Source organism: Pavona decussata, unplaced genomic scaffold (genome assembly GCF_977016875.1).
Source record: "Pavona decussata unplaced genomic scaffold, jaPavDecu1.1 SCAFFOLD_106, whole genome shotgun sequence".
Lineage (NCBI taxonomy): Eukaryota > Metazoa > Cnidaria > Anthozoa > Scleractinia > Agariciidae > Pavona > Pavona decussata.
This window is the reverse complement of record NW_028145520.1, coordinates 120,139-143,528: the sequence shown is the minus strand read 5'-3', so window position 1 is coordinate 143,528 and position 23,390 is coordinate 120,139. Positions and strand designations below refer to the sequence as shown.

Here is a 23,390-nt window from a genome sequence, read left to right as displayed (position 1 = left end):
GAGAGTTAACTGTACACACAAGAACACAAGGGCTGAGTAAGAGACGCCACTGCCCCTGTCAAACTAATGCACCGCTGACCAGTACTGGCGTGACTTCCTTTTCTCCTCCCCTCGAGCCTTACAAGTGTGTAGCGAGCTAACCTAGAGCTACATGCTAATTACAAACGGGAACGAATATAAAACTTTTAATGAAAACTATTATTGTTCTGTGTGCTACTGTGTTTGGTAAGTTAGTTAGAGTCTAGAGCAAAGTGAGTGTAACGTGCTGGATGACGTCGCAAACGTGTGGATCTGCAGGGCGGGGGACTGGTATCAGAGTCACTATCAGGGGAGTCTATTAATGGATCAGGAAGGGTGTCCTCACGGGGCCCATGTCCACCAGCAGCAAGGTTGACATCAGGAACTTCTTGAGTAGCAGGTGTCGAGATTGTATTTGGTACAACAGGTGTAGAGTGGCCTGGCTGTGCTGGAGGGGCTTCATCGGATGATGAGTCTGCATCATCGTAGATTGCTGACGGACAGCAGTCTGCTACTTCGGATGGAACTTGATAGAAATCTGAGGTTTTCACGTGGTACGAAGGCTTCGAAGCAGAGAGCCGACAAATTTTCTGATGTTACAGAAGGATCTGGTGACTTCTATGACCAAGTAGCGATTGTGTGCTCTAGTCTTGTTGCGATCAAGGTACAGGTAGACTAAGTCACCGATGGTGATGTGCTCAGCTAGGCGGTTCTTGGTGACGGGGGCCTTAGCCTTCTCAGTGTGATGGTGGTTGGCGATACTTGTTCGTGTTGTTGAACGATGAGGTTTGAGTTGTGCAGCGGTATCTGCTGGTTTGACAATTGATCTCGCTGTGTCCACATCTCTCTAGCAGAAAGGCCACGTGAGCGGATGCATGCGTTAAGGGTGGCTTTCGCTACTGACAGGGTCACAGGAGACACAGGACCGCCTAGTGGGTAGAGTCAGAGTAACTCGTTTTCAACCTCTTGAACTGCCCTCTTGGCTACAGGCTTCTTGTTCTGGTTCTTGGCCTTTCCAATCTCTATGGTGATTCTGTGGTGTTTTAGTAGTACGTCTTCTGTTAGTGCTTTGAATCCTGAGGCAGGGTCAGTGCGTATGATGACTGACGGTTCATCTAGTGCATCCATTTGGACACAAAGGCGGATTAGGGCATCATGTAGAGTGTTCCTGTCGTTCGTCCTCCAGCAGGGTTGTGGCTGTAAAGGAGGTCACACACTCACGGAAAACTAGTATGAGCTGTCTCGAGCGCTTGATACATCTGCGGTGAGCGATACGCCAACGGCATCAGGTAGAGAGGAAGATGACTCTCCTCTCGCATTTGCGGGGTTAGGCGCAGGAAGCACATTGGTGGCAAGCTTGATTCCCACGGTCAATGGCCTTGTCCATGTCCAGGGAAAACAGGTAGCGCTTGGTTACAGCTTTGAGTTGATGACTGGATGGGTGGCCGAGTTGGATGTGTAAAGTGGTTAAGAGAGAATGTCCATGAAGACCGCGTGATATCAGTAAAATGTAGCACATGCTTCAAAAATTCAAAATCTTCATAGTTCGCTCAAAGATACCCTATGATAAGCCAACAAACGTAATATATTTTTTTTGTTTAAAGCTGGTTGTATTTTCAAGAAAATTCTCAAAAACTGTAATGGGCGCCAACCGTCGTAAGATGGCGGAAATTAGTGCGTGGAGTAACAACACAAGAACTTCGCTTGTGCAAAGCGCAAAAGGAAGCACGGGTTTTTTCAAATTGGTATATTTGTGTAAGAGACACTGGCAAATGATTCAAGTCTAAAACCAGGATTGTTTACTTAAATGGGAATGCACGACACGAGTTTGAAAATCACCAATATTTCATTGTTTAAAAATCTCATTTTGGAGCAGTTTTTCAATAAACATTTTTCCCATGCGGTATAACTCAGAAGCGCTTGAGATTAAGGTTGTGATTAGTGGAAATGGTCTTCTTTTCAAGGATATAAAAATTAGTCGGGGGCTCTTGACTTCTGTACGGAAAAAACACGCTCTATGTCGAGAAAAATCACAAACTCCACTTGTCAACAAACACAAATAATCGAATTAGTCTCTGTTATCGAAGCCAATATTCCAAGCAAATCTTAGTGCTTAGCACCGTATTTGATTTGAAAGTCAACATTACCAGTTTACCTTGCAAAACTTGTGGCTGTAGACTGCTTTTTATCGCCACTCTCCCTTCAAAATTGTTATCTTCCCTTCGACCATGTTTACCAAAGCACAAGTAATCAACAACCATACGTATGACTCCTGCATGAAACATTACAGTTCCTGACAGATTCAACCATATTTGAGTCTCCACACAGCTATAACAAATATGGTAACTCAATTGTACGATTAAGAACGATGATTCAATTATCTATAGTCGCAGAAGAAGAAATTTTGCAGGCCGAAGATGCACTTAAGAGGAATCGTCTGTAGAATGAGACGATCATGTTTGTCACACAATGAGACGGAGCGCGCAGGACACCCAACAAAACTAACAACCAGATTATATTTTTTCCACGGCAGTTTGTCTGCATCTACCCACTTCAAGCTTAAAATCTCCTAGCTGACATGGTACTAAATCTGTTACCAGCTTGTTATCTTTTAGAATGGGAGTTTTTAGTACAAATTTTTTACAAGCAGATGCTTTGTACATCGTGCACTTTACCACTAGTGTCAAATGGCTCACCATGTCCAGCTTAATAGCCTGGCCTTGCCTGGCTTTATCGACGAGACTAGAGAAGAGAAAGAACCGCATTTTAAGGCTTTGGCAATTACTTCTTTACGATAAGAAAGTTTTCGCGTGTTATGTAAGCTACGCTCAAATAAATAAATCATTTATTAAAATCGTCTTTTACATTATTCAGATGTACACTACCCGCATTTAGCTTGAGCTATTCAAGGCGGGCTACACAGTTCCATATGGCCGATGAATCCGGATTAATAGCAATTTACAGTCACAGCATATTCCTACCCAAAGCAACGATACCTATTAGGATAACTGTGCTCCTGAACATAAAATAACAAAAGGTTTCTAAATGATTATGATGAGAATAATATTAAGCGCCGCAGGGTTCGAACCACGACCGCACCCATACTCAGGGTCAGGAATTTTCAGAGAAGAAGGTTAGACCCTCAAATGGTTCGGATGGCCACGTTGAAATCTTTATGGCGGCCCCGTCTCCAATTTGGAGATGTAAAATAACCACTGTAATGAGCTTGGATATGACCACTCTCAGTACCAGAGGTTAGTCTGAAGGGCTTCTGAGGGAATATAATGAGACTACAAAATTGTGTAACTGTCAGAGTTCAGTTTATTTGAAAGAACTTAATGGAGTTCTTCACAGATTAGTAGCTACGGCTATAAATAGTATCCATAATAATAATAATAATAATAATAATAATAATAATAATAATAATAATAGTAATAATAATAATGATGCTGATGATGATGATGATGATGACGACGATAATAAAAAGCATAAGCGTTGCGTTTATAGTTGGGTTTCCAGGAAGATAAGCATGTTGGTTTCATTCACAGAATAAAGTTAAGTTCGTGATAAACATGTTAATTAAATTATCTCACACCAAAAACAGGCTGGTTATTAAAAATGGGAGCTTCTTGTTGCAAGTATATGTTAATTTTTTCCGACTTACGACTTTTCGCTCAGTTTTAAAATAAGACACAACTTTTAAATTTCATATTGACCTTCCCCTATCATGAATTAGCAAAACTACGTTGCCTTACGGGAAAATTTGTACCTGTTGGCTCTGGTACGTCTTAGATAGTCTTCGAAAGCGCCTTGTTAATACCACGGTCAGCCTTGCGCGATTTCCCTTTGGCGTGGCTCGATAAGGTATGGCTAGGTATCGTTGGGAACCTCTCCACCACCCAATGCCCAAAGAGGAGGGATGAACTGGACAGATGGTCATGCCTGAAATGTCACAAGGTGCAGTGAAAATTGAAGCCCGTGCAAAAATTAAGTCGATCTCCGACTCAACATCACTTACGCCAACAGACTGTGTGTGTGCTGAGATGCTTTTTCCACGTGAAAGCAACGGGAGGATAAGGGCACATTTTTCTTTTGCTTGACTTGGTTTATCTTGGGAGCACTGTCTCCCAGCTAACCTCTGAAAAGAGCAATTGATATCCATTTCATGTGTTATCTGGAAGGACAACATGGCTGCGCGATCATCTGTTTGTTTAAAAATTTTGAATGACGTGATGGTCATTATATCATTAGGATTGGTTCACCTTATCAAATTTGGTTTTCTTTTGAGTTGAGTTCTCCCGCTTTTTCCTTCCCATTATTTTATTACTACTTTCCTTCTTCTAAATTTTACATTTGTTTCTTTCCTTCATTTCTTCCATTGTTTGCTTGTTCGTTTTCTTTCTTTCTATTTTTCTTCCTATCGTTTGGGCTGCTTGTCTGTCAGTGGGTGGGTCTTTCCTCCTTAACCTCTCTCGTTTTTTTTGGCGTTTCTGTCCATTTGTTTTAAGAATTTTATATCACAGAGTGCCTTTTTTTAACAAACCAAAATTATTTCCTTATCCTCAAAACTCTCGTATCACCTGAAGGAATATTGGTAAGCAAGTCTTCCTTGTAAGGCGTGTGATATGCCATTGCGTGACATACAAATGATATGCATGGATTGAAGAAGTCAAAACGACAGTGTCGCTCAGTAATCAGAAATCTCGCTCAATGGTAATTTTTTTACGATGAAACAAGCTCAGTTTTACTTAGAGAAAGATAGCAGCTATGGGGTGTTTGAAACTGCCAAGAATAGCGCCAATGTTTGTACAAGAGCCACCCGGGTATCGCTTAGATAGTTGTTGATTTCGCAAACTCGCTGTCAGAGGGAAGATGGTAATTTTGAGGAGAAAGTAGGAATGAAAACCAATCTACAGCCACTGTTTTAGCAAGGTAAACTTGCAATGTTGACCTTCTAATCAAATAGGTGCTAAGCACTAAGATTTGCGTGGAATATTGGCTTTGATAACAGAGACTAATTCGATTATTTGTGTCTGTTGACAAGTGGAGTTTGTTATTTTCTCGACATAGAGCGTGTTTTTTCGTGCAAAGTTAAAAGCCCCAGACTAATTTTTATATCCTTGAAAAGCAGACCATTTCCACTAATCACAACCGTAATCTCACGTGCTTCTGAGTTATACTGCATGGGAAAAATGTTTATTGAAAAACTGCTCCAAAATGAGATTTTTAAACAATGAAATATTGGTGATTTCAAACTCGTGCCGTGCATTCCCATTTAAGTAAACAATCCTGGTTTTAGACTTGAATCATTTGCCAGTGTTTCTTACACAAATATACCAATTTGAAAAAAACCGTGCGTCCTTTTGCGCTTTTCACCAGCGAAGTTCTTGTGTTGTTACTCGGCGCACTAATTTCTGCCATTTTATGATGGTCGGCGCCCGTTACAGGTATTGGTAATTTTCTGGAAAATAAAAGCAGATCTGAACATAAGAAATACACCACGTTTATTAACTTATCATAGAGTATGTCTGAGCAAAATATCAGGGTAGTCAATGTTTGAACCCTGTGCCACCACTCACTCGGTCATGAAAAAAAGGTGCTCTTAAGAGCCCCTCTATTCACGTGTTGGTGCGAGAGGCTCATCTCGGTTAACAACAAGCAAGCCATCCTTCGCGATGGTTGCCACATTGAGGTACCTCTTAACATCCCTCATGTTCGTCAGCTTTTTTGAAGGAGGCGTTCCCTGTTGTAGGTGTGCACGAGTGCGTCGTAAATCAGTGCTTTTGGCCCGTGTAGTCAACCAGGTGGTGCAGCTGGTGAATGGGAGGTGCTTGGTGCCACTAAGTATGTCTTGGGTAGATATGTGTCTGACAACTGATTCTTGGGTGAGTTTCGTAAATGCGCAGACCTGGCAGGCTTCATCTTCACACGGGGCAGCATTATGACTGGAGAAATGCGAAGGCAGTATTGCAGAGCCGGATACGTGTCGTACAGAGACCCAGTATTGGCTCTCAGACAGGAATGTAGACACGTGGGGGCTCGCGGAAACTCTCCTCGGTAATGTTTTTCGTATGCCTGGATGCATGGTTTGCTGTCGGTCAGTATGCAGGCCTACTGAAGAGACTGTAAGATGTAAGGGTTGAAGTGCTTGGTGGCAACAGCGATAGCTAAAGCTTCCACCTCACAAGGAAGCCACGCTGTCTGTGAGCCGCGTAGTTTGGCGCTGAAAAATCCAGTTAAGTGCAGTTTGCCATTACGGGTGACATGTGAGGTGGTGCCTATTTCAGGTTTCTGGACAGCGCCGTCTGTCACGATCCACAGTTGTTTGCCAGGTTTCAGGAGCGAGATAGTGTGGGTAGTGGACAGGGCTGCCTGGGCATTGCGGAAAGACGTTCTGAGGTCATCTGTCCACTGGATCATTTCGTTAGATTCGCGGCCAGCGACAGTGTTGTCAGGTTTAGTGAGGAGTGTAGAGCATCCAGGAATGATGCGGGAGAGCACCTTGGAAGCTCCAATGAAGGACCGCATCCGGGCTACGGTGTCGGGTGCAGAGCATGAGGCAATGGTATCGATGAGGTGTGGGCTGGCACTTAAGGTGCCACAGTTCTAAATCCAGCCTAGTATTGCTGTGGATTGTGGGTTGACGGTGGTCTTTGATGCGAAAAGGTGAAGATCACATTTTTGGAGGGCTTGTAAGACTTTCGTCCAGTTCTGCAGGAGTTCTTCAGGGGAGTCGCCTCCGCAGTACAGGTCATCAGCAATTTTAGCGACGATGCCCTCCTCTAACAGGTCACCGAGCACTTGGCTCATGAGCTCTTCGAGGGCTGTCTCTGACCCTGGCATGCCCATGGCAGACCACGCATACACACGCACTCCCCAGAATGGTGTGGCAACACCACAATATTTCATAGAGTCACCTGAAAGTGGAATCTGGTAGAATGCGCTGGCTAGGTCTGTCGCGACGATGTGTTTCCACTGGGCAATAAGACGTAGGGTGGAGTCGACATCTGACATAAGAGAAGGCTGAGGCTTGCTGTAACGACCAACGTCAGCAAATGCGGTGAGTAGGCAGTGACCACCGTTAACTTTCTTGATGAGGAAGGATGGGTATAGATACTGCATTGTTGATGTCTTTGGGGCGTCTAAAGACGCCCAATGTTTCTAGTGCATTGAACTTCTCTTGTAACTCCATTGGGGAGGTTCCACAGGACCCATGTTTACCCTGGCTTCAAATGTACCTGCTGCGCCATTGTAACCTTTGAAGTTTGGGTCGAAGACGTGGTCATACTCATCCAGGAGTGAGGTAAATTTGGCTCTGATATGGCGAGGAAGTAAGTTGTCTGGGTGAAGACAAACGTTTGCAGAGTGTTTCGTGCCGGTCTGAAGTACAGGTGGCCTGTGTTCTGGCGCGGCTTGCAGTTGTGGGTTGTCGTTTCAGGCTTCTGGTGCGTACACGGCACATACCTGACAGAAGTGCTCATTTCTCTTGAGGAAATGTGGCTAGGGAGACAGATTGGGAATGCGTATCTTTCCTGCGACGCTGGAGATGATAGCCGGGGTTGGCCACATTTGGGAAGCTGATAGCTGTCTTATGCTGGGCGTGTCAGTTTGTTTTGAGTCGTGAGGTGCATCACTCTGTAAGTCTACTTCAAGGAATTCTCCAGGCCAGATAGTTGTTGGCGAGGGAGGGGAAATAGTACCACGGGACGATGTGCCGCAGAGCTGACTGCTGCAGCTTGGTGCGACCCGTAGTGGTGGATGGAGCCGTCTCCAAGGATTACTTGTCCCTTGGCTGGGCGTACTGCAATGTCATTAGTTTCCATGAAGGGGGTCCCTGCCAGTACATATACGTCGAGATTTTAAACGACGAGGCCTTCAAAGGTAAATGTCCAGTCTTCACCAACCGTGTGCAAGGGAGAAGAGCCATCTGCTTGGTGGTTGGATTGAGAACTGGGCATTACGTGGCAACTGAGACGCTGGACAACGGTGTGACGGATCATGTTCTCTGTGGCGCCACTGTCAATGGTTATGCACGCTGGGTGGTGTGCATGGAACGTATCAAGGTATGGTGACTGGCGGGTCTGTATGCGGAAGACATGAGTGCAGGGACCAGGACCAGGGTCATCAGTGTTGCTGCCTGGCTCGTCTGCATGGGGTCTGGTTTCAGGATCGGCGGGTCATCAAAGATGTCAGCGATTTGTCTGGCCTTAGCTATGTACCTATGATCCTGTTCTGGAAGGACACTGTATTCGCTAAGGAAATGGCCGATCTCAGGCCGGTTAGCCTGTTTACATAGCGGGCAGGACCTGGAGAAACGGTTAGGTCGTGTGCTCTCCTTGTACTGGGATCTGTTGCCAATGGGTTTGCGATAACCACTAACCACTAATCATCATTTCAATACTATATTATTACAATGTTATTATTATTATTATTATTAACAGCGGTGTGCGTGATCTTAGCGTCGTTGGCGGTGCGTATCTCATCGAGTAGGAAGGTGAGTGCCTGAGATATTTCTGGCTTTATGGATGCTAGAGTTCGTGATTGTAATTCGGTGCCGTATCGTTGTTTCACTGGCTTGGGCAACTCAGGGTTAATTAGTCTGAGCATGGTCAGTACGATAAAATTCTCCAGTGTAGGAGTTAGCTCCTCATCCTCAGTGGTAACGTCATCATGGTGGGAAAGGCTGTTAGCATGGAGTAGGGTGCCCTCTACAAAGGCCATTACTCTCTGGAAGAGGTCTTGAGGGCATTCGTCGGCTTCCAGATGTAGGTTTGCAAAATCCAGGGAGTGGGCTCCTGTGATTTGGAAGCCAAAATGCTAGCATATCATGTTCCAAAGAGACTGAATGGAAGTTGAATTCTTTAGCAAGGTGTTTCCCGATGTAACGGGGCAATAGCTGGCTATCTGCCTGAGCATTAGTTCCAAAAAATTAACTTTCTGTCAAGCTGTTTTACGTCGGGATAGCGGTACTGTTTCTCCGTCATCAGTGAAGCCGCGTAAGGGCTGGCCCTAGTCTTTTTTTCCCAAGTGGCGCCATTGGCAAGAAATGGAGCGAAGTTAGTGTCGAGCAACAGAGTATAAACCAGATTCTGCCGCCAATTCTCGAAGCTGTTGATTGTCTTGTTCTTTGAGAGGCTCCATTGTTTCAGAGCCCGTGCTGTGGTTCCCATGAATGTTGTTGCGTATTGGTTTTACGATGAAATCGTGCTTGAACGACGAGAATGTTCGAAGTATCGACGTACCTGTGTGAAGTGAGTAGCTTTTCCTTGAAATTAGCGTGTAATGTGCCGATTTCTTGGCGTAAGTTCGAGGACGCTGCCACCACGCCAGTGAATAGAGCAGAGGTAAATTGATGACACGATTTGTTATGCAACTGGAACCTTTAATAAGCCTGAGCGATCACAGAAAGAGTTGATACACACAAGAACACGAGGGCTGAGCCAGAGACGCTACTGCCCCTGTCTATAACTAATGTACCGCTGACCGGTACTGGCGCTCTGGGAATTAGTTTACAGATGTGTTCTAGGAGTTGAAGTTTTCAAAAGTGCGCAAGTGTCCTTGGAATATGATTTAAAATTATTTTTAAGGGTCTGGAAAGGTTTTGACAATGTTCCTGAGCTTCGTAGGATATGAACAGGTTTGAATTTGTACTGATAATAACATTGCAGACTTAGAGATTCTTTTATATGACAGGCATTACAATGCAAAATAATTTGTATAACACCATTTCATAATTTTGTTTTCAAGTGGCCAGATAAAATATTTGTCTGTGTTAGGTCAGGTTTGCATTTGTATTTGGTGCTGTTGGAGTGCTTTTGGATCTCAAATGTTTGGTCATATTCCCATGTGCAGCCCGTCCCCCTCAGTTTGAGAGATACTGTTCAGCCAAAACATAATCTTCATTTTATACAGCCAAAAGCCACCCAATTAAATTTGGTAAAAAAAAATTCCTGTAAGCAAAGTAGGAAAAGAACAAGGTTAGATGTACTGTGATTTAAGGAAAGAGTGTGGACAGAATTGCAAGGATGGAAGGGAGTAACAGTTTCAATTCTTGATGGGTGATAAAACAAAATCAAAATTATATTCCAAAAATAAATTGAGTTTTTTGGCCATTATTTTAATTTAAATTTTGAACTTGTTTCTTTGCATTCATTTTTGTCAAGATTGAATTTATCAAGATCTAATTTATTAAGTCCATCGTATTTTAATGGTTGCTAAGAAAACAACTTCATTAACAGTTTTTCGTTTCCAACCTTAGGTTTTCACAGCTTTGCCACATGTTGCTAATATCCACTCTTCTGTGCTCTGTGGGCAGGGTGCCTAAATAACTTGAAGCAAAGAACTCTCGTAATGTAAAATCAAAGTACTGCAGGACTGATTGAACATCTGCTCCTCCTCTGTATTGCCTTACCACACCACTCTTCATGGTGACTGGAACCCTTCTGTCGAGTTAGGCAAGTCAGATGGCGTGGATAATGCTGGCATTTTTTCCTGTACATCCAATAAATCTGTGCACATATGCCAGGCAGTACTTGTTTGGCTTCTTGTGAGCTGGAGAATCGCGTAGATGAAGTGGATATCATCTTTAATCAGGAGTAAGAACTGCTTTTTCCAAGAACAGTTTTAAAACTTGTCATAATATACTCACCACAGGATATCAAAGTCTAAATAGTCTGACTGGTTCTTAACTCAAGGGATGTGATGCAATATACCATGATTTCCTTGATTGAAAAAGCCCATGTTAAAGAAAGAAGTAGGAAAAAGCTCTTTCTTTTCCATGTAATATTATAATTATTATTATAATACTATTATAGAATGCTTGACCTCATTCAAAAGCACCCACCCCCTCTTTCCACTTTTGAATAATAAACTTAATTGTATATCTCATCTCAGGATTTTTTTCACTCGTTTTCATTGTAATAGCTGAAGCTACTGGAAATGTGAAGAGATTTTTTGCTTTTTAAACATGATGTTGCTTGTATGTACAATAAGCTTGTGAACTCTTAATTTCCTTGTATCTGTAGAAGGAGAAACACCTGATTTTGATAAAACTCAGACTCTGCATTATTGCCACAGTTCTAACTCTATGTAGCTCCTCCCGTTTTGCTGTTGGCTTTTCTTTGGACTCATTGAGGATGGCACTGTAAATCTCGGCGTGTTCTTTTCGCAAATTCCTCCATTACTTTAGGGCTGTACAGGAGATGGTCTCCCTTTGAATAATGTATAGTAAACGCCTTATGGAAGTTGTGCACCAATTCACTAAATGCAGGTGAAAATTATTATTGATGTCTTATTGGCATGAGTTTCTACTATTAAGCATGTAACTTGAAAATGCTGAGAGTAACTTATGTGTAGAACCATAATTAAATGGAGCGATTCATATATAATAAATTTAATTTTCAAGGTGCCGGTGTCACTGTAGCACAATGTTTTTCATGTTACCTTGACCAAGCGGTTGTTTTAAGATTTGTGGAAGGGGAAAGTTCAACTTCTTATTAATTTTATTTAGTCTTTGTGTTGTCTTTGTGTATTTATAATAAAATAATGTCAGTAAAAGTAATTTAATTATGTATCAGTACAATACTGCTTTGTAAAGCAAAACATATGCTTGAGGCAATGTTAACTTACTGATAGCCATGATTTTCTCAGTTAGCGTTTTTTGGCAGCTTTGAGCTCATCAATGTTCTTTTGAAGGCCGATGTTCTCCTGTTTCATATCTGGAAATGTTGGGGGCATCCATTGTCATGTTATTTATTACTTTTCTTTATGTGTATTTTTACCAAGTAAACCTTTTTCGTATGACAAGAAAATGCTGTAACTACAAATGAAAACTCAGTTTTTGTTGTTACACCATTTTCAATAAGTAAGTTGCCGCTTGAATTTCAACTGTTGCAAATGCAAACTTGACTTGAAAATAAAACATGTTAAAAAGACAAAATTCAATGTTATTAAAAACACCTCTTTGATTTGGTTATTAAGGTGTGAATTATTTTCTCTCAGTTCTTGGTTTTCCTTTTCCAATTCACTTAACTTTTTTACTAGTTCTTCCCAGTCTGGTGAAGTCTCTGGGGCAATCTTTGCACTAGGTTCAGCTTCATTTCCTTTACAGGAGCGTTGTCGCTAATAATAGTAATAAGACCAACAAAAGGCTTCTCAAGTCGAATTGCTCACTCTTTAATACCTTTAACAACGAAAACTTTGAGGGAAATTCAAGTACCCGGGTTTTAATTACCTTTCTTGGTGAAACGTAAGATTTGAACGCTTTGGGAAGCAGCACAGAGACCCTTTCTTTTGCTTTTCGTCCTGGAGGTGTCTCACAAACAAACACACTCCTTCTAGCAAACCATATTTTTCGCAGTCTATTTTGCGGAGACAGGAAATTTTCCCCCAACAGTTAATGGGGCTGTCAAACCGGGTATCTGTAAAACGCGGACCAGATGGCTGCGGATGGCGGATGCGGATGGGAAAATGCGGATGACAAAATAAAATAAAAAATAAAAAAAAAAATAAAAAGTATAAATATATAAATATAGAAGAAAAACATTGAATGGATAATGACAACAACAATTAATTAACAAAGGACTAACGTTACCCGAAAAAAACCGCCAGTAAGCAAAGAACGGCGCTGGGACTTTAGAGGGAATGTCTACTAACACCGAGCGAGGGGTGGCACATGATAAAAAGTGAAAGTCCGTCACAAATTGACTAAGGATACCCTATGGTAGTTCTAGTAATGTGGTGGTTTTGATTTCTCGGAATTCTTTTTCTAACCCAGAAAAATTGAATAAAATCTGTTCGGGCCCATTAGTGTCTATAAAAGCACCCAAAGTAGACGTGTCCCATACCTTCTCTCAACTTCGCTCTGTTTAATTCGCATCGACAAAAAACTCATTTTAAGCTTGGAAATGTGCAGTTGAAGTGTTTACGAATCGTTTGAGGCCAATAATAGATCTCTGCTTTAGTTTTGAGGGTCGTGGGGAAGGTACCGAAAGTTACTAAAATTGGCTCAGTCGAAATTCTCAATTTGGCGCACTTTTTCAGGAGAGAGTTTCCCTACCCGGTAAAACACCAAATCACTTGAAATTTAGAATTCTTGATTGACGAAATGCCGTTCTAAAACCAGGTTTAAAAATCAGTTTCGGGCTTTCTATCAGCGCTGAGAACTAACGCTCTCAAAATCCCGATAATTGCAACATTATCTGTCAAGAACTGTAAGCGATACACATGTTGTTTCTGTCAAAATCAACTAAGACTTTTGTTTTTTTTTTTTCTTGTTTCCCTCAATATTACGATGAACCAAACAACAGAAAGCTCATATTTAGCTCACCTTGAATAAGATGTCATCTAAGTATCAGTTTCTTGGCTTAGTGTACCACACAAAGCCATCATAGCTTGAAGGGTTGATAATTGATCTCCTTAAGTGACCAATGACTTCTGCTATCGCATTCACGTCACTTGGCAAATGCCAATTGAAGGGGCAAAAATCCTTTGACGGTAACAAAACCCTGTCGGCTCATAGTAAATATTAACAGAAATATCTAATTTTAAAGTTCTCCACAGTCATCTCAGAAACCGCCGGACTTTATAATCTTCCGTCTTCGACTGTTTTTGACTGTACTTGTTTCGGTCACGCAACGGCTTCCTTCGGAGTGATTGGTTTTTCTTACATACGGCCAAAAACGAAAAAAAAAAAAATTCCAAACATCAGGGCGCCTGAAACTAGTTCCTTTAAAGTTATTTGAACATGCAAACGTGACTGTTCACGCATTAACGCGGCTTTTGAATTTCTCCGTGAACACTGAGTGATCGATTCAGGTTGTTTATTTCACGACGGTCATGGCGTGTGCGTGAATGGTTTATTCAGCAAAGATAATTACTTGAATGATGTTTTAACGAGAGGAAATTGAACAGATACCGGTAGAAGGTGATATAAGAAAATTTTGAATTAACGAGAACTTTTTCAGTTTTTTCAACCAGAATGACGTGCGTTCTTTTTGCATGTGTCGGTTTGCCAACATAAATAACAGCTATAAACAAGATAAAAGATATACAGACAGATAAAGAGTTCCGTGATCGCTGATGATAACAGCACCTGAAAAAGGGTTGGGTGCATCAATTCTTCGTTAACAAGATCTTTAAAAAAGTTCAGTTTTCTGTTTAATCGTTAATTTTCTCTGATCTGTAGCACTTGTTTTTTTAAATGTGTTTATTTTAGTTACAATGATCTGTTGTGTTCTTATAAACACCGCCGTTGTTCTGATTGAAAGAATTACCAAATATACAAAATTTCTATATTATAAAACACTTGTAGTTTTTTGTATTTACGCCGCGTTTAAAGAATTTTCTGATGATTGCAATCATTCTAACGGCCATTTCGATCGTGACTGGGTGAAATCAGCTTGTGAGATTTGCGAATGCCAGTTCAATTATCTGACAAGGTGGTCAAGCAGAAAAAAAGTGTTTTAGTAAACCGTTCAAATCTTTCGTTGGGGCAAGTCTAGTGCAAAACCGTTAAGACAACAATAAACTTAAAGGACCCTAGTCAGCCTCCGCTATTTTCACGGGGGGTGACAACTCTACAAATGCTGTTTCGGGAGAAAGCCAAAATTGTTCCGGGAATCTGGAGATTTTCCATTGATATTGCATGGTGAAGCAAAATCTTATTGCTTTGTGTTCCTGAAAGTATGTGTCATTATCTTTAGTAGTTTCACAGTGATTTCGTTCATTTCGATATGCTCTGAATAAAATATAATAGCCAAACTCTTGCATATAAACATATATAGGCGTGGCTGGCTAGGGCCCTTTAATGCATACCTCGTGAAATTTCTCAGGACAAACACGTTTCGGGACAACACTAGCAATGTTCGAATAAGTGATGTTTACTCTGAAGTTGAGCTTATCTTAGCGCGCGCGTGATTCTTTCTTCGACTACATTTCTGTGTAGACCATTATAGACTTGCCACAAGTCGTCTTCTTATGCACCGAAAGAGTGACCAACAAGGCGACGGAGTCATGAGCTGAGCGCCTGACTGGACTCCCACAAAAACGGACTTTGAGAAAGTCTAACCTATCCCATCTAAGTGGGAAATTGGCCGGTGCAGAGCCAGTGCTAACCAATGACGAGATCCGCATGGGCTCTCTTAACTGGGCTCTCACTACTGACAAGGTGAGAAAAGCAGACCGTGGGATAGGCAAGTCGGAGTCCTTAGCTTTATTGCGACAACTTGAAACTGGTGTACTGAGTACACCTTAATTTTGTCATATACGCTGGCCTCCTCTGTAACTGATTTGCGAATAAAAGGGGCAATTTAGTTTGGAAACAGTGCAATCCAAACGTAGCCTGGACCCACGCAGTCGTCATTTTAGGGGACATCGTATTACCTGCTCCCCTAAAAGCGACTGCGTGGGAGTATAACCCAAACGTGACTAGTATTTGTCTTTTTCGTCGCTGGTGTTTTGAACTTTGAACTAATCACTACATAAATCAATAAGTGAGCTTAGCAATCTTTTGCATAGGTATATGCCGTGACCGCAGGCCTATTGCGGAAGCTACCGAGGCGACACCAAAAAAAGTACGAGAAACTGCAAGCATTGGATCGAGCCCGAGGGGATTAGGGGGGGGGGGGGGCTCTACTCATAGTACACGGTATGTGTGAAATGATAGTAAGAGTTAAAATTTAGGTGTGAAAAGCTTGTCCTTTTGCACAGTTCAGATTCAGAACATAAAATAACTTTATTATATTACATCAGGAGTTACATTTAGGCCTATAGATGCACTGAATTCATACTTGGCATCTACAGACGTCAGCCCTATTAGATCTCAGCTAAAACGCTCATTGGAAAATGCGAACGGACGAACTTTGATGGTGGAGAAGGGGTGGCTCCTGTCAGGTACATGCCAAGAAATAACACCAAATGAGACAAGCGCCCTGTCCCGCGCAATACGTTCACCAGACACGCTGCGTCGCCAGCTCTCTAGTGATAAACATTCTGATGTCGCAGCACACCGTTGATGTGCTAAACGAACTTAAAGAGGAGTTTGCATTGACCGTGAAGCAAGCAAAGGCAAACATCTTTACATCGTCATGGGAGGCCCACATACCGGCGCTCTATCAACCAAGATGCTGCAAGGGTTGACGTCCTAGAGCGACCTGAAGAGTTATCAGCAGGGGCACCCAACGACAGTTTTCTCTTAGATCCTTTGAAACGCTATTTAAATAAAAATAAATAAATAAATAGGAAATTCAGTGGAATCCACGGAGTGGCTCTTCTCTCCACTGTTTCCAGGTCGAATTGGAATTTGGTAATGTTGGTTTTTTAGGCTATCTGGAGTGCCTTTAAAGTTCTGTAGGTTCATTTTAGGCTGCGCTATAATATTTTTATCTGTTCGGTCATTCTAGGGAACTTCAGTCTTTTCGAAATTACTAGGGCATTTTTGTCCATTTCTCGAAAACCTTAGGTCTTATTTCCTTTCCGAAAATCTTAGCTGACCTTTTTTCCCCAAAACGACATTTTTATCAATCCGAAAACAATAGGCCTTAAATTTTCCATATCACGAAAGTTCGAGGTGAAAATTCCCCTCAGAAAATTGTAGGGGATTAAGGGCCTTCCGAACAGATAATTTACCAAAACCATCCGTTGGGTGCCCCTGTTATCAGTTTTGGTTGTCCGAAAACCAAAGTGCGCGATTCAGTAAACATGGTATATTCCTTCACATGTCAGCATAGCTCAGATCCCAACTAGAATGATAAAAGAAGCAGAGACCGATACAACGTAGAATTACGGTTTAAAGGTTACTATATTTCGGCTGGCCAACCCAGCCTTCTTCAGGTATAATGAAAATTTACATTGGGACATAGGCTTACATAGCTGCAGACAAATATTTGCGCAATAGCGGAACTACGTTAAACTAAATTGATTGACAGTATAAAATATGAAGCAAATGACAATAATAATAACAAAAAATAAGAAACGAAGAAATGTACTAGTTTTTTTTTTTCCTTTTATTATTTTTTTATTTTTTGTCAAGGATGCGCATGTCAGCAGTGAGGAGTGATTTTTTTCTGGCTGATAACATTGTTTTGTCCCATCCTCAAGAGAACAGTCAGGGATGAGACCGTAGTGACTTTTGCATGAAGGCGAAAACCAAGGCGTTAATAGTTAGTGGTTCTAACAAGAAAAGTGTTCCCCTAGGTTTTACCTCGTTAAAATGCAGAGTATCATACTTTAGCAAGGCTTGCTTTGTGGCTCAGTCCTTTTGGCGTGTATAGATGATAAAAACATTCGACTATAAATCATCGGTCCTGTCCACACTTTGGTAAAGATTTCATTGTTTTTAATTTGTTTTTTTTGTTTTTGTTTTCAGCATGTCAGGACACACGTTTCCCGTGTGTTTTTCACCCAACATAGTCAAACCTAACGTCACGTGAATTAAAAAAAGCGTGACATTTTGTTACGTGACTTATGCCATAAACAGAGTCGAATTGATTCACGAGCGCTTTCGCTTCAAGTAAATCCTGCGAACGGATCTCGAAGCGACAGCTCGAAACAAAAAAATCGTTTCGAAATTCAAAGAAAATCCAACTCATCTCCATTTTAAACGATCTTCAAGTCGAAAAGAAGTGGTCCGATGGTAAGTCATTTGAGTTTATTGTCGCTCCATCGCAATAAGCGATGATAATTTCTCTTGTTGACTTCACACATCAAGATGGCTATATAATAATGAAAGGATACACACACAACCAAATATCTTATTTAGACAATGCCTTATTGCAGTTAGCAAAACATGACCTTTCACTGGTGGTTTAAAGGCGAATGCCGAGGTAAACTACATGAAATTTCAATAGTTTCTCTTCATACTGGTTGCAGTCATGTGCAGTTTGTTTACCCGTTGATATTGCGATTTTCATGCTTTTGAGGCCGCTAATGCTCGGCGCTGGTAAAAAGCCCGAAGCTATTTTTTAAACCTGGTTTTAGAGCGATACTTCCTCAATCTATAATTCTAAATTTGAAGGGTTTTAGTATTTTACCGGATCGCGAAATTTTCTATTAAAAAAGTGCACCAAATTCAGAACTTGAAGGGAGCGAATTTTTGAGATTTTTTTGTGGCTCCTCATGACCAGGAAAATTCATCCACTGAAGTATTTTTGGACTCAGATACTTAATAAACACTTCAAAAGTAAATTTTCAAGAAGAAAACTGGGTTTTCTTTGATGCGAATTGAACAGAACGAAGTTCCTTTTTCGGAAGAACATTAACTTGACTGCCAGTGTCAAGCTTATAGTTAATGTTAGTTCCATTGGATTCCAAAACGACAGACCCTTCGAGTTCCTCATCCTCTGGATTGTTTGAGTGTAGAGTCGTTTCGTTGACATCTTTCTCTTCCGTTAGGCTTTCGACAGTTATCGCACCGACAAAATTCTCCCATTCATCCTCTGTGATGTCAGGCTGGCGATTGACTTCACGAATCGGCCTGTTGCTTGCTTGTTGCGGATTAAATCTACGGGGTTTGTTAGGGCAGCATTGTGCGAAATGTTTGGCAGCACCACACTCGTTGCATGTCTTTCCATATGCTGGGCACTTTCCACGATTATGTCCACGACCACAAAATTTGCAGTTAGCAAAGTACTCTGATGTCGCGCCTTTGATTGTCTTGGGTATCGCCCCTTGGCCGACTATGTCGACCGGAGTGGGTTTCGATGCATGTTTAAGCTCTTCAGCATGTTTTCTCGATTCCTCAGCAGCGGGACCAAGTAGAATGGCCTTCTCCAACTTGAGATCTGTTTCTCGTAGGTAATGCTCACGAAGTTTGTTGTCAGTCGTTCCGCACACGATCCTGTCAGTAATCAGAGAGTCTTTCAGACTGGCAAAAGCACATTCCTCAGCACGTTTTTTTAGTTCGGTAACAAAATCATCAAAAGGCTGTCCATCCTGTTGGTTGTAGGAAAAGAACTGATAACGTAGAAAGGTTGTGTTCTTTCGAGGATTGCAGTATGCTGTGAATTTGCTTAGGATCGAGCTGACTTTCATCTTGTCCTCGTCACTCGGGAAAGTGAAGGTGTTGTAAATTTCACGCGCCCTTTTCCCAATACAAGTGAGTAGAATAGATGACTTGATCTTGTCGGATTTTCCATCACTCTCAGTTGCTACTAGGTACAACTGAAATTCTTGTTTCCACCTTCTCCAGTTTTCTCGTACATTTCCTTCGAAGGAGAGTGGATCAGGAGGGTCTAATTTATCCATTTTAGAGAGATCCCACTTCTGACACCATGTTAAGATCGGACAACAAGTTTGGACAGAAGAATGAATTTATTCTATCGTGTCTTAACCTTTAAAGTACAAAGCTGTAACCTGATATAATGGTATGATTGATTGGATAATTAAATGGACTACCTTTGACAACTGGATAATTACATAACAATCATGACAATGTTTATTTCGGGTGTTTTTCAAACCACGAGGGGCCGTCACTGTTTTTTCTATTTTTTCCTGTTTAAAAAATATATTTCAGGAAAAAAATCCCACCACGTTTTTAAAACTAGTATGGAGTATCTCTGGACGGAATATGCAGAGTTTTCATTTTTTCATCATGTGCCACTTTTTTATGATTTCGCTCGGTCTTAGTAGACTTTCCCTCTTAAAGAGACCACTAAACCAATCATCAATCTGCTTTTAGTCGGTAGTCTTCATAAGACGTGTTAATACTCCTTGCGTTCCGTTCGTTGTATCGCTTTCTTTGCTTCCCGGTTTTTCACTCGTATTTCTTCTAACCGGGAATAAAAAAATCGATTAAATGGCGTTAACTCAGAAAAAGACAAACACACAAACGCCATAAAGTGCGACTTTTTCATTGAGAATGTTCGGGTATAACTATGTTATTGAATCTATCACTAGCGTTCCTCTAACAAACCCTTTATTTGCAGCCATGTTTGGATCGCCTGTGGCTCTTGTAGGAATGGGACCTCGATTTTCATTATGGTTTCTCAACTGTGGTATTTTTCCCGCCGAAATGATCATGTGGTTGATCGTTTGTAATTTTTGTAAATGGCTGAAAGTTCTCGGAAAAAAAAAGCCAAAACAGATTCATACGGTGCATTAAAAACGCTTTAATCATGGCTCACAGCTTTGCATTGAGTCTCCCGCACGCAACGGTGACTTGGCTGTCACTTACCACATAGACGCCACCTCGGCGAGCGGCAAACGTTATAATAATTCAGTCCGCTTAAAAAAATAAACAAGCGCACAAAACGTTTATTGTAAACTAGAAAAGGATGTACAGGGGCACCCAAAGGAATATTTTGGTAAAATATCTGTTCGGATGGAAGGTTCCCTAAAAATTTCGAAAGTTTTCGCCAAGCGATCCCCTAGACCAGACTTTTTGAGGTTTTTCGGAAAACCATCAAGTTTCCCTAGAATTTTCGGGAATGATGTGCACACGTTTTATAACTCACATAATTTTCGGATGGTGTTTTTGTCCTCTAAAACTTTCGTCTGTCGTAACTATTCTAAAAGCTGCTAAAATTTTTGGTGAGAAAATGAGGTATTATCAGGAATTTACATTATTTAGGTCTGACAGAGCGTATAATTTTATCCCCTAACGTTTTTGGATGAATAGGTTATACGCCTATAATATTCAGATGAGCAGTTTATATTCACTCAGACTCCCGCTTAATTTTTGTAGTCACAGGTATAGCGAAAAACGTCCCCTAAAATTTTCTTACGAAACAATTGCTACTACGTGTCCTCGAACTTTCAGCAAGACCCGTCAGGATAGCTAAAACTTTCGGATGAGACAATACAATTTTAGTCAATTACGCACATGAAAATATCAATGGTCGCGAGATTTAAATTTGCAGGCAGGCCACAAAATTTTAATCAATTAATCTCTGTAAATGAATCATACCTTTTGGACGTTTGTGTTGCTTGGAAGAAAGAACGCGGACATGTGCCACAGCACGAAATAGAACGAGATTTGCTAGACTTTAAAACACGCAGTAAAGTTGTCATTTTCCATTCAATTTTTTTCCTTCTTGTTAATCTGTATATTTATATATTTATACTTTTTATATTGTTTCATTTTTTCTTTTTTTTTAATTTGTTATTTTATTTTGTCATCCGCATTTTCCCATCCGCCATGCGCAGCCATCCAGTCCGCGTTTTACAGATACCCTGTCAAACCAGTTGTCCGTTATTCGCAAACTTCGCGGAGCCTGAACACAATGACAACAACATCAAGGTACTCTTCAAAAAGTTTATTTCAAACTCGATAACTTACGGTTTTAAATACAGTCATTTAAACAGCATTTTCAAACAAGGAGTAGAATACTGACTTAAAATTACATGACAGGTTTACACAAACATAAACAAATTGAATTAGCCGAGACAACAGGCGGAATTGCCTACCATTCCCGAGGACAGCGGACATGAAGGTTTCAACGACATGCGGGAAGAACACACTGACTTGATTTTCGTGTCAAAGAAATAGATGACCACATTGGAATGGCGTTTAAAAAGTCATTGGAAGGAAAAAATAGTCATATTTCGTTATCTTCAAAAATAATCAAACTTACTGTCACCGAAATTCTGACCTTGACAATCCAAGGTCCACTGAAGTCTCATCGTCCAGAACAGCCATAATAGCTGCCAACAGAACGATGCCCAAAACGTATTGGAAAACAATATTCGGTTACCATCTAAAGTAGCCCTTCATTTTGTGAAGAAATTGAGCTGACTGTTAAATTAGTGATAACAACGCACACATGTGCGATCAGTCAGAAACTGGTCCCCAGTTATGTGGGAGTTATGTGGAAAAATGCAATTCATTGTCCGCCATTTTGAAACTTTAACAGGCACTATTTTCAGCAAGCATGCACAGTGGTTTTTCCGCCCAGTTGGTAGATCCAGGCAAGAGAAAAAGAGAGAGAGTAAGGGGAAGAGGGGGGAAGGGGGTGGAAAATGACTGTCAAAGGCAGAAACCTTTAAAGGGGTCTGTTTTCGAATTTTAGGTAGCTCCTCTGTAATGCAATTTCCAGCATTTTGTGGGGTAATTTAAAGTTGTTAAATTACTTTCCTACCAACTCAATTTTAGGCTAACTTGTTCACAAAAATGCCTTTGCTGAAACAATAAATATTATACAATAATCAAATAGAGAGCGATTTGGGAATTAAAAGCTAAATGGGAATTGCGGTTGCACCTGTGCTTACACTGAAGAAGTCTGATGGCATTCTAAAAATCAGTCATTTTGTTGCTGTTTACTGCTCTTACACGTAACTCCCTCATTGAAATGCAAAATTTCTTCCTTCGAGTACAGTTTTCTTTGAAAAGCATTTCACCAGGCCTATCCACGATATATTTGCTACTTTTGATGCAAAAAAACAAAAAACAAGAACGCGAGTAAGTGACCACTCAGTGTAGGGCATATTTCTGTCAATTTATGATTCTTTTTGCTCTTTTTATGTATTTTTGAATTATACACCTTTTTAGCTTTTTTTTACCATGAGAGCACATTTTCAGACTTTCCTAACTTATTTCAGAGGGTTCAACCAAACATACCGTAGATCCATCACAAAATTTACACTGTAAAACAAACCCAACAAGGAAACATTGTTACCAAAAATATCGAACACTAAAATTTGCTACTTCCAGTTATAATCATGGCACAGTGAAGGCAGTTCCCTGCCCATCCATTACTGCCGTCATACTTGCACTAAATGATTTTTAATTTAAATCAGCTATTGACTCTGGAATGATAAGTTTCAACAAGCATGTGGAGGCGAAAATTGCTGAGGCCTCTGCAGAAATCTCGACCATCAACTGGTGAATGTCAGTTGGAGATGGTGTTGAGCTTCCTGTTGTAAACTTCAAAAATTTTTCAATATCTGCAAAAAAAGACAATTAATATTCAAAGTAAAGCCAAGAAAACTTTTAACATTGATTTATTGTTATGATGATAAAAGTAGACCAGCCAGATTCTTTGATCCACAGTTAGGATGAAAGACCTTGAAGTCTTTAATCTGGCCATCCAAGTCCTTGTCCGTGATGGTGGAGAATGGCCCTGATGAGATGCCATATTCAGCAAGACACCATTCAATGGTTCTCGAGGACACATGAAGTAATCTGTGGAACTGTAAATCTTAAGTCTATGAGTGACTGTAACTGGTTGACGCTTATTTCATGAGAAGGATGCCCTGGCGTATTGCTATTGATTTGAAGAGTTCGTACTGAAGGTTGAGCTCAAGTTTTCTAAAATACGTCTTGCAGCCAAAATGTCTCTGTAAATATCCTCATTCAACCGCACAACCGAATCCAAGAAATTAACAGGAACGGCAACTTGGTCGTTTTTCACTAGGGTCCTCATGGGGTCTGTTGATAC

The 23,390-nt window shown here is 41.0% G+C and overlaps 2 pseudogenes; both read right to left on the bottom strand.

Annotated features, from left to right (window-relative positions):
* Nucleotides 1-230: 230 nt before the first annotated feature.
* On the bottom strand, nucleotides 231-9,188 carry LOC146471064 (uncharacterized; annotated as a pseudogene).
* A 952-nt stretch (nucleotides 9,189-10,140) lies between these two features.
* Nucleotides 10,141-11,656, bottom strand: LOC146471063 (uncharacterized; annotated as a pseudogene).
* Nucleotides 11,657-23,390: the final 11,734 nt, after the last annotated feature.